Consider the following 10,009-nt stretch of genomic DNA (forward strand, 5'->3'; position numbering starts at 1 on the left):
TTCCAAATGGGGAACGTGAGACACTTAGGAAATGATCCTCGGGTGGTGATTAAAGAAGGTGCTGTTCTGTTCCGCTGAAGTGACTCCGTTAAGTTTGAAGCCAAGGCGGTGGTGCTGTGCATCGTCACTGTGAGTCCCTGTGGATCTGAGTCGCTTTTCGGTGAGTGTTTCAGATCCCATCTCCTCTGGGCTCTGAAATGTGGGGCTCCCACATAAATGGCCATCGCTCATGGTGGTGCAAGGAGCAGCAGCACTGTTGGCTTGTTCTGCTTTTAATAGTAAGTCGATTTCTTCTGTAAGTTGTCCACACAGTGGGGCGAGCAGAGAGGCTTCAAGAAACCTCTCGGTCTGAGCAGTGCTGCTGGGACAAGGTGGTGGTGAGCCCTGAGCTGTGGGGTGCCTGGCACAGCTGGCATCCAGTGGTGGCCGTGGAACCAGTGCTGGTCCCATAGGAGCCAGCAAAGTGCCCTTGGCCACCCCTACAGTGCAGGGATTCGGTTAATTATGGCTGATTGATGAATGAGCTTTGGGCAGGAGGCACAGTGAGGAGCTGGGAACTGTAACCAATTCCATCATTTATTTAGAGGTGATCTTTAGCAAATGGCAAAGCAATCGTAATTACTGAATGAAACACCAGGGAAATGATTTCCCAGGGATGTACTGAAAGCTGCAGGTAGCTGTGGCTGTCATCGCTCCTTTTACCTTTTGGAGCACTGACAAACATTAGCCCATATCAGGATTTCTCTCTTAGAAGCTGATTTTGAATAAACACCACGATTCCACTCCATCTGATTCCCGTTAGGACGTGGTAATCTCTGTTGCTCCTATTACAAACACAGAAGCAGAATTTCAGCTAGAACATACCATCTTTTTGCCCACAGGAAAGACAAGATCTCCCATTAAGAATGAAAGTAAATTGAAAGACCAAAATTAAGCCGTCTCCCTCTAAGTTTATTTTCCATGTGGTCTGTCAAAGCTGGCTCTTCAGCAGATTTCTGTCTTCCAGCTCAATTCCAGCCCATAATTTCCACTTCTCATCACCAGAAGCAGCTTGCTCACCACCCCGAGCATCTTTTCACTGCGTAGGAAAGCAGGTGCAGGGAATGTCCTGCTGTGCCAGACCCCTGGCACTATGCAGCACCTCCAGGCTGCCTTCTGCCAGCATCTTCCTCACAGTTTCAGGTTGAGCACAGGGCTGTGGGGAGAGATTTCCTGCACTGGGTGCTTTCCTTTCTTGTGCTCTGTTGTTAAATGATGCCTATTGACAGAGCCATTCTCAGTCCAGCTCTGCAGTTTCTAACCGATGCCGTTCTTCTCCTGCTTTATTTATCAGTTTTCGTGGGTTACTCCATAAGCTATAATGATGTATTTTAAAATCTCTCCAGTTACCAAATCCAGTTGTGAAGGTTTCCATTCTAAAGCACCTGGTTCCTCCCCTTGATGGCTACTTCTGCCAGCGTGGCTGTGGGGTTGGGATCCTCACCCCCCTCTTTGTTTTTTTTTCAGCACCTGCCTTGCAGCACCTCTCTTACAAAGCTGTGGGAGAGCTGCAGGCCTGGGGCTCAGTGCAGCTCTTGTGCTTACAGCACAGGTGAAGATGAGGCAAACAGACCCTGAGAAATTCAAGAGTGTGCAGAGGAACAGGAAGACACCGACGCTCCTTCTTAAAAAGAAACTGCACCACCCTCCTGTCCTCCCCTGTGACTCCGCATCCATCTCTGCTGCGTGGAGCCTGGCCAAGGATTTGTGCAGGGGGGAGCTGGCAGGCCTGAGCAGGTCAGTGCGTGGCTGGGGAGCACTGCATGCTGCTGGTGTCTGTCACTGAGATGGTGGCTGGGCGGGCATGGGAAAGCACAGTGGGGGCTGGAAATCTTGTAAAAGAGAGCTGTTCTGCCAGCTGAGATGGGATGGTGAAGCAGGAGATGAACATGTGAAAAATGGGGGGGAAAAGCATGTAGCAGGGGCTGACACTTCAAAGTAAGTGAGTGGGAAATGACTTTGTGGCGGAAGTGTTTTCCAGTGCTGTTTCCAAAAGAAAAAATTGTTTTTTTTTAATATGCAAAGGGGATGAGTTGCACCCGTGTGTGCAGGGAGGTGCAGGGGCAGAGCTGGGGGCTGCATTCCCATGCAGGGCCTTGCAGCAGCTCCAGGAGGTGCCTGCGGTGGTGGTGTGATGCAGGGGCTGCCAGGCTGCATGTGTGCTGATTTTGGAAGGGCGCTCGAGTGCACCAGCAGTGTGCACACGGTGCTTTGTGTATCCTGCTGCTATCTGCAAATAGGCCCTCCTGCTCACATCAAGCCATCGGCAGGGAAGCGTGGCAGATGCAGCACATCTGCACGGCTCCCTGCAGGGCTCTGCACTGCTGACTCTGCTCTGCGGGAGCTGCTGAGGGCTGTGCAGCAAAAGGAAGAGCAGGCACCAACGGCCTTTGTATCGCAACACGTTTGAAAGGGATTTTGGATGCCTGGTTCTGTACTGGTTACTCACCCATGATGTGCCTGGCGCAACGGTGCTGGGCAGCCAGGCTCAGCCACGGTGCCATGCTGCCCTGTAGACTGCTGTGCCCTAGTTCCAGCTGTGGGGCAGCCATAGGGCTCAGGTGCTGCTCCACAGCAGCACGCAGGGCTCATCTTGCCTTGTTTGAAGGGCTACATGTGGGGGAGCAGTGAGCCAGGCAGCCTCTGCACCCTGGTGAGACCTCACAGCTTGCAGTTGGGCAACAAAACCATTGAGAGACCCAAACTGCTGCGATGTCAGCACACCAATGGGCGTTGCTTGGTGCACCTGGAAGGTGTGGTGTTAAGAAAAGCAAGAGAGAGCACATCAATAGATGGCAATGTCCTCAGGTGCCAGGCAGCTGTGGGCTGGGAGTGCAGAGATGTGGAAGACCACACAGCACCGTTACAGCAAAGGGGGATGAAACATGGGTGCTTTTCTTTTGACTCACAAACGGTGATGGACCAGACAGTTTGGATAAGCAATCCAAATAGCCTAAATAATCATTGGGCCAGATTCTTTCGGCACTGAGCAGTTGCTAATGGTTGTTCAGAAACAAATACAAAACCCACTTCGTCCTCATGGAGTCATTTCTGAAGCATGAGATAAACTGCATCCTCTGCTGCTGCCAGGGTGGGGAGCACAAACAGTGCCCTCTTAGGGCACCACACCCCGATGCTACAGGGCACCTGGGGCCAGAGCTGGCTCTGTCTGCTTTGCCATACCTGGAGGTGCTGTGGCCATCCCCAGCTTACCTGCTTGAGAGGGGGTTTGAGAGCAGCACTGGGCAGTGACAAGCAGCCAGAGAGGATGTCAGCCTCCCCTGTGCTCTGAGAGTGCTCCCGTGTGAGCACGTCAGATGGAGCATCCCCATATGGAACATCTCTGTGAAGAGCAGCCTAGTATGAGCAACTCTGTATGGAGTATCCCTGTATGAGCACCTCTGTATGGAGCAGCCCTGCAAGGAGCGTTCCTGGAGGGAGATCCCTGTATGAAACAGGTCTGTATGAGTGTACCTGAAGGAAGCATCCCCAGCAAGGCACATATGGAGTGCTGACGGTCCCCTGTCCCGGTCCTGCAGTGCACTGTGTGAGCCTCCCCCGTGCTGTGACATAGGCCTGGCCATTCCTGGCATATTTTCAGTAGAAGCACATTGGCTATATTTAGATCAAAAATAAATACATTCTTGGCTGGTGCACAATTTTTAATGCCTGATGAATTACCAGAACTTCCTTCACAGGAAACTATAAAATTCCTTGGGGTGAGCGCTTGCCTCTGCCCAAGCTAAGGCAAACAGCTCCGCCTGCAGCAAGTGCTGGTGGGATTGTTATTAATCGCCACAGTGCTGTGTTTGTGGTTGGTGCTGCATGAGAACGAGGAACAGAACCTGCAAATGACACCGAGCACCCACGTGTGGAGCAGGGAATGCCTCCTCGTGGGGGGTGAGGAGCACATCGCTCACAGCGTGCTGTGTTCAGCTCCCTCTCAGGGCATTGGAAAGCAGTGCTTGATGCTCGGGGGCTGTGTGCTGGCACAGTGTGGCACAGACCTGCTGTTTCGGTCTCCCGTTGCTCTTCATCAGCAGGAGCACAGAGGATGGGTGTCTCGGTGCTGCTGTGCCAGGTGCCAGCAGCAGTCTATGCCTGTAGCGGTGGCTGAGGGCAGCTGGGGACGCTGCCAGGCACTCCTGGAGGCATGGGGACAGACGGACATCTCTGCACTGACAGATGGGTGCATCCTCCAGCACAGACAATATATCTTCTCCGATGCTGATGGAGCTGAAAGGTGTAAGGCTGTTTTACAGGGCCAGGGAAAGGCCTCTTATTCTAAAGCTGTTCCCAGCACTGTGACAGGGGTTCCTGGTCCTTCTTTATCCCCATTACTTCTCCGTAGACTCACCTGCCCTGCGCCCCCCCTTGCTAGCATGGCCTCCCATGGTACACACAGGCTGTAGCATTGGCAGAACAGCAGATTTACTAAAATGCTTTCATTTCCATTGCACGATTCCATTGCCCCGTCCTTGGACGTGTTCAAGGCCAAGCTGGACGGGGTCCTGGGTGACCTGATCTGAATGTGTATGTTTGGTGGCCCTGCTAGGCAGGGGGGTTGGAACTACATGATCCTTGAGGTCCCTTCCAACCTGGGTGATTCTGTGATTCTGTGAGATTCTGTGATTATTTCACACAGCACATTTGTATAACCTGGCTGTGTGGCAGAAGGCACAAACTCTGCCCAGCGAGGCCGAGATTTCTCACTGCTGTCCCCATGCCTGAATCTTTGAAGTTTTATAGAAATCTCAACCTTTGGACAAAGCAGCCAGTAAATCATCCCAACTAACTGTAATTCCATTCAACAAACACACCGGCCTGGCTGCAGCAGCGGCACTTTGAGCTCAAACTCACTCTGGTGGTGGAGCAGCACAGAAGTGCAACATGAAGTGGGATGGGGATCTCCTGCCCCCAGAGCCTGCTGGGTCCCCTCAGGCCACCGGTGCACCCACCCCACCCTGGGCTCTGCTCCCCCCCCTGGGAGCAACAGGCTGGGGGCTGTGTGCTGCCCTCCTGTTGGGCACCGCTCTGCTGCTCCTGAGTTCTTGGCTTCTAGCAGCAATAAAATCCTGGTGCTTCCATCTGCTAGAGCAGGTTGGCTTCTTTAAGCTGAAAAGCCAAAAGCATGCTCTTCAAATATTGATATTTTCCCAGGAAAAAATAATCTGTGGTGCATTGATCTGTCCATCTCTCTTAGCACCGAAATTCTTCACATTCTGACCTCCTGACACGGCTCGCTTTTGTGGAGAAAACTGCCCTGTTTTTTCTCTCGCCTTTCCGGATCCTGGAGGCTTTTTCCAGCAGCCTGAGGTTCTCAGCATGGTAATATCATATCCGTGTTTTGCTCTCGGTAATCATCAGCTCAACTCCCATTTTAGGACATATTTTCTCTGAAACGCTGCCTTACTTGGCTTCTTCCTTCTGACAGCTCCGTTACATCACTGCCGGGCAGCCCGCTCCAAGAAGTGTTGCCCCGGCTGCTCAGGGCCGCGCACAGCCGTGCTTGGGGGTGGGGACAGCGGTGTCCCCTGATGTCACCCCTCTCCCTGCTCTCCTGTGGCAACATTCCCGCTGGACTTGCTGGGGTATGGCAGCATCTTCAAGTGCTGTCCAGCCCGACCTCTTCTGCCCTGGGAGTAGCAAGAAGCCAGCTGTGCAGCTTTTGCTCTAAAGCCTCAGGCTGCCATTTCCCCATCCTGGCAGACAGGCCCCAGCTCCTCCTGCAGTGCCCGGCGCTGCCCCTCGCCCTCCCTGCAGCTGGGGCAGGCTGCTCCCTGCCTGCTGTGTCCTTCGCTGCCTGACATCCACAGCCACGCTCTGCAAATCTGCTTTTGGCCCAAACCCACAGTGTAATGTCCAGTGCCAAGAGTTAATTGGAAATAAAAAGGGTGATTCTGAAAGATCGGATGAAGAGGGATATTTCTGGGTTAGAGGTATTTCCCGATTACATCAACCCAAACAAAATAAAACCCACATTTTAATGACTCCTAAGAGATAAACCAAATTATTTTCAACATTGAAGGACGAATCTGACTCATTTTGCTGTAAGAAGTGGCTTTGCCAGCTTGTGCACAGGGATGTCTAGTGGCCAGGCAGCTGGGGATGGGGACGCGGACATCCCCTGGCACCTGCAGGTGGCGGTGGCACCCGGTGCCCATTGCCCAGAGGGGCCTCACGGTCACCGCGTGCACAGCCCCATTCTGCGCTGGGGTGGGAGGTCTTGGGAGCACATCCCAGGTGGAAGGGATGGGGAGGAACCCGGGGCTGGGCCCGGCCGGGGGAAGCACGCTGCTCTATTTATAGTGAGAAACCAGGGAGTGGAAAAACATCACGGAATCCATATTGGAGGCAATATTCGCGAAGGAGCGGCAAGAAGTCGCGGTAATCCCTTTGGCAGCCTCAGGGGGGGCCGGAGTTCCCTCGGCTTCCTGCATCTATTTTTGAGACAGAGCGGCTCAGCTGCTGCAGGCATCGACCCGGAGCGTGGAGCACGGGGAGCTCCTCTGCTGCAGAGCTGCACTGCGATCTCCGGGCACCGTGAAGGAAGGTGACCTGCAGCACAGCTCTGCTCCCCCCGCACGGCTCTGGGCCTCAGCGCCCCAATGGGAGCTGCGTGCTGCTGCACAGAGCGGGTGGAAACCAGGGATGCATTGGCTGGCACAGGCACCAGGAACGGACAAAACAAATTGGATTTTGTTTGGGGATTAATGAGGAAAATCTAGGGAGGCTCCAGAGCACGTCTGAGGAAACACGATAGTGGGAGTTCACTGCAGTCCTTCAGCCGTGGTTTTATCTTCACTGCTTGGCATTTGTTTGCCCAGAACTGGAGCTGCGATGGCAGTGTCACCTCCCAGGGGATGAGGCTGCGCACTGCAAAGCACTGCTGTGGCCCTTTGCCTCTGGGTGGGAGCTGCACGTCCCAGTGAGGGCTTTTCACCTCTGCCCAGAGTGCTGTCAGCAGCCAGTGATGGCACGACTGCACATCTGCTGTGCTGGAGTTCGTGCTGAGCTGCAGCCCCTTCTGCTTCCTGCTGGCTGGGAGTGGACTCTGTGTGAAGCAGATTTAATATGGACGGCCTTGCTGCCCAGACCCTTTGGAAATGGATTTTGTCAGGGGCCCAAAGCAATGCAATTGCTTCTGCTACAACAAAACGCAGCTGGTTTGGGTTTTCTGATTTATCCCCTTGATCCTGGCCGTAAGGGGCTGTTGTTTGCCAGCCCATTGTTTCCCCATTGAAAACAGATGGTAGGGGGTGAAAATCCGATTGCATTCACTGCAAAGCGCTGACTGACCACCAACCTGCTGGCTGGAGCACTGTGGGGGCCTGCTTCTATCCCTGGATCACCCCAACCCTGTGATGGATGTGGACCTGGGGGCGAGGTGCCAGACAGACGGATACAGGGATGCCAGCAGGGCCTGTCCCTGTGCCTGCTCTGACCTCACACTGCACAGAACTCTCCCGTCACTGCCTTGCTGGGAGAGGATAAGCAGAGGAATGCTCACCACCACAGCACCTTCCTAAGGCACCAGTTGGTGGATAAGGGGCCTCAGGAAGGGCACGTTTCTGCCAACATGGCATTTTCATTGGAATCAGTTGAAACTCAGTTGTTGAATCTTGCAGGAGGTGTTGATACTTAGAAGTTTGTCCTAAAAAAAGGATCAAAACTGCTCTGCTTCCTGCCCTGGGCAGCTCTCAGCACTCCTGACAGCACTCCAGGGCACTGTAGCTCAGCACCCTGCAGCAGGCAAAGCACTGAGCATCGATGCCACGAGTGCTGCATCCCGGGAACATTGTGCCCAAAGCTCAAGTAAATCCTAGCACATGCTAAACAAAGCAGAATATGCTCTTTCCTTGCTGGTAGATTTCTGCTGGAAACACCAAGATTTGATTTGTTTAAACTTTTGTTCTTTTGAGGGAAAAAAAAGCACCTGTCTTAAAGCATGGGGTATTGAACTTTTCCAACTTGTTTGCAGTGAAGAATGGAAGGGCTCTTCCCAATGTATTGAGGGGCACTGGGGTCCTGCAGCAGCCCCTTAGGGGTCGGCCTCCGGGGTCAGATCACCCCCCAGGTTGGTATTTAGCACTGCTCTGGGGGTCTGCTGAGCTGCCACAACAGCTGAGCTTGGCATCTTCCCACGGCCGCCTCTCTCTGCATTGCATTCAGCAGCCAAAGCGCAAAGGGCAGGAGGAGACATTCTGCTGAGAGCTGCAGAGAGGTCCTTAAAGCCTGCTCTGTGAGCAGGATGCACATACCTCAGTGTTACTTCTTTGTACAGCTGCCCCCACAGCCTGAGCTAAAATTTGCAGTGCTTTCAGAGGAGCTCACGAGGGAGATCTTAGCCCAACATGCAGGTTTGCGACTTCCGCCAGCACAAGGACTGCTGACTGCTGTTCCAGTCCTGGCATTCAGCTCGCAGCCCATCCCACACTTACAGAGGTGCTTTGGAGTCATACAGCTGGGCGCAGAGGAGGACATTCCCAGTGTGGATATGTCAGGGTACCACCTCTGCATCCTTCGGGGAGGGTTCATATTTGGACAGTGTTAATGCATAATAGCGCTTCTGGGTTTACATTGCTGCTGTGCTTCTCCCTGCCAACCTGTGTGCTCTGCTCCCCACGTGGCACGGGGCCCAACACTGGGACTCGGGATTTAAACAAAATACCCATTAATATCTGCAGAAGTCATGCCTGAGTAATGACTGCAGGAACAGGACACCATTATGGGCTGCAAAAGAAAACAATTAAGCTGATCAGCCGCAGTATTCAGAGGGCAGCTCTGCCAATATCCTTTTTCCTCTCTCAAGAAACAAAGACTGTTTCTGAGGTTGCTTGGAGCTGTGCTCTGAATATTCATGGAGCAAAACCGGCCTGTTTGCTGTGGGGATGAGGAAGGCCACATGCTGTAACCTTTGCTTTGCAGCTCGGTGCCTCGTTTCCTGCATCCATACAAAAACCAACTGACGGCCACAGAGCATTGGTGCCAGCAACTGCACGGTGACATCACAGCATGGTTGGGTTAGATGGGACCCCTCTCCCAGCCCCACCGTGCTGTGTTCCGGCTGCCTGCAAGCTCAGGCTGCCCAGGGCCCATCCACAGCCTCGGGCACCTCATGGATGGGGTGCCCACAGCTCTGGGCAGCGCTGCTGGGGGCCTCACCATCCTGTGAGTGATGAATTCCTTCTGGCATCCGAACTAAATCACCCCTCTTTTAGCTTAAGGCATTCTCCCTTGTTCTGTTGGCATGCGTGCTCCCTGGGCAGCCCCCAGCTGGGCACACCGTGCTCCCCACACCCTGCCCAGGGCTGTGCTCTCCCCACACCCTGCCCAGGTTCCACTCCTGGTGCTTGCCAGGCAATGTGGTTTGGCAGCACAGAGCCTGGAAACACCCATGGAAAGAGCCTGGGGGAACAGCACAGCTCTGTCCGGCACAGACACGCTCTGTCTGCGCTTGGAGAGTGGTGGCAAATTAAAGGCTTAGGAACAAAACATCTGATTCTGGTCTGCGGTGTGTGTATGTGCAAGGCCAGAAGGAAGTGTGCTCAGGGCTTTGTTTTGCTTTCCTCCCTCTCCATTCCCAAAGGATCAGGACCATGTAAGGCCACGCAGACACCTTACACGACCTGTGCACAAACTGACCAGCTCAAATATGAGGGGACTCCAACAGCACAGCTCTGCACAGGGAGCATCTGAGCATGGTTCAGGGCAGCGCCTTCAGCCCCCTGCCCCCATCCCCATCCCCTGCTCTCCCCGCTGCCCCATCCTGGCTCTCTACAAGGGCTGCTTTTCCAGCCCCGCCAATCTGTTTACTTAGGTGGCCTCCAGGGAAGGTCCTGGAGAAGCACTAACAGGCTTCAGCTACAAAGGAGATCTTTATTCGCTGCTCTGCCTGTTGGCCTAAGCCTTGTTTGGCTTTTTCGTTCACAGTCAGAAGATGCCCATCTCTGACCTCCCAGCTCCAGCT

The sequence above is a fragment of the Centrocercus urophasianus genome, unplaced genomic scaffold, assembly GCF_019232065.1.
Source record: "Centrocercus urophasianus isolate 14NV4802_14NV808 unplaced genomic scaffold, USGS_Curo_1.0 seq_22, whole genome shotgun sequence".
Taxonomy (NCBI): Eukaryota; Metazoa; Chordata; class Aves; order Galliformes; family Phasianidae; genus Centrocercus; species Centrocercus urophasianus.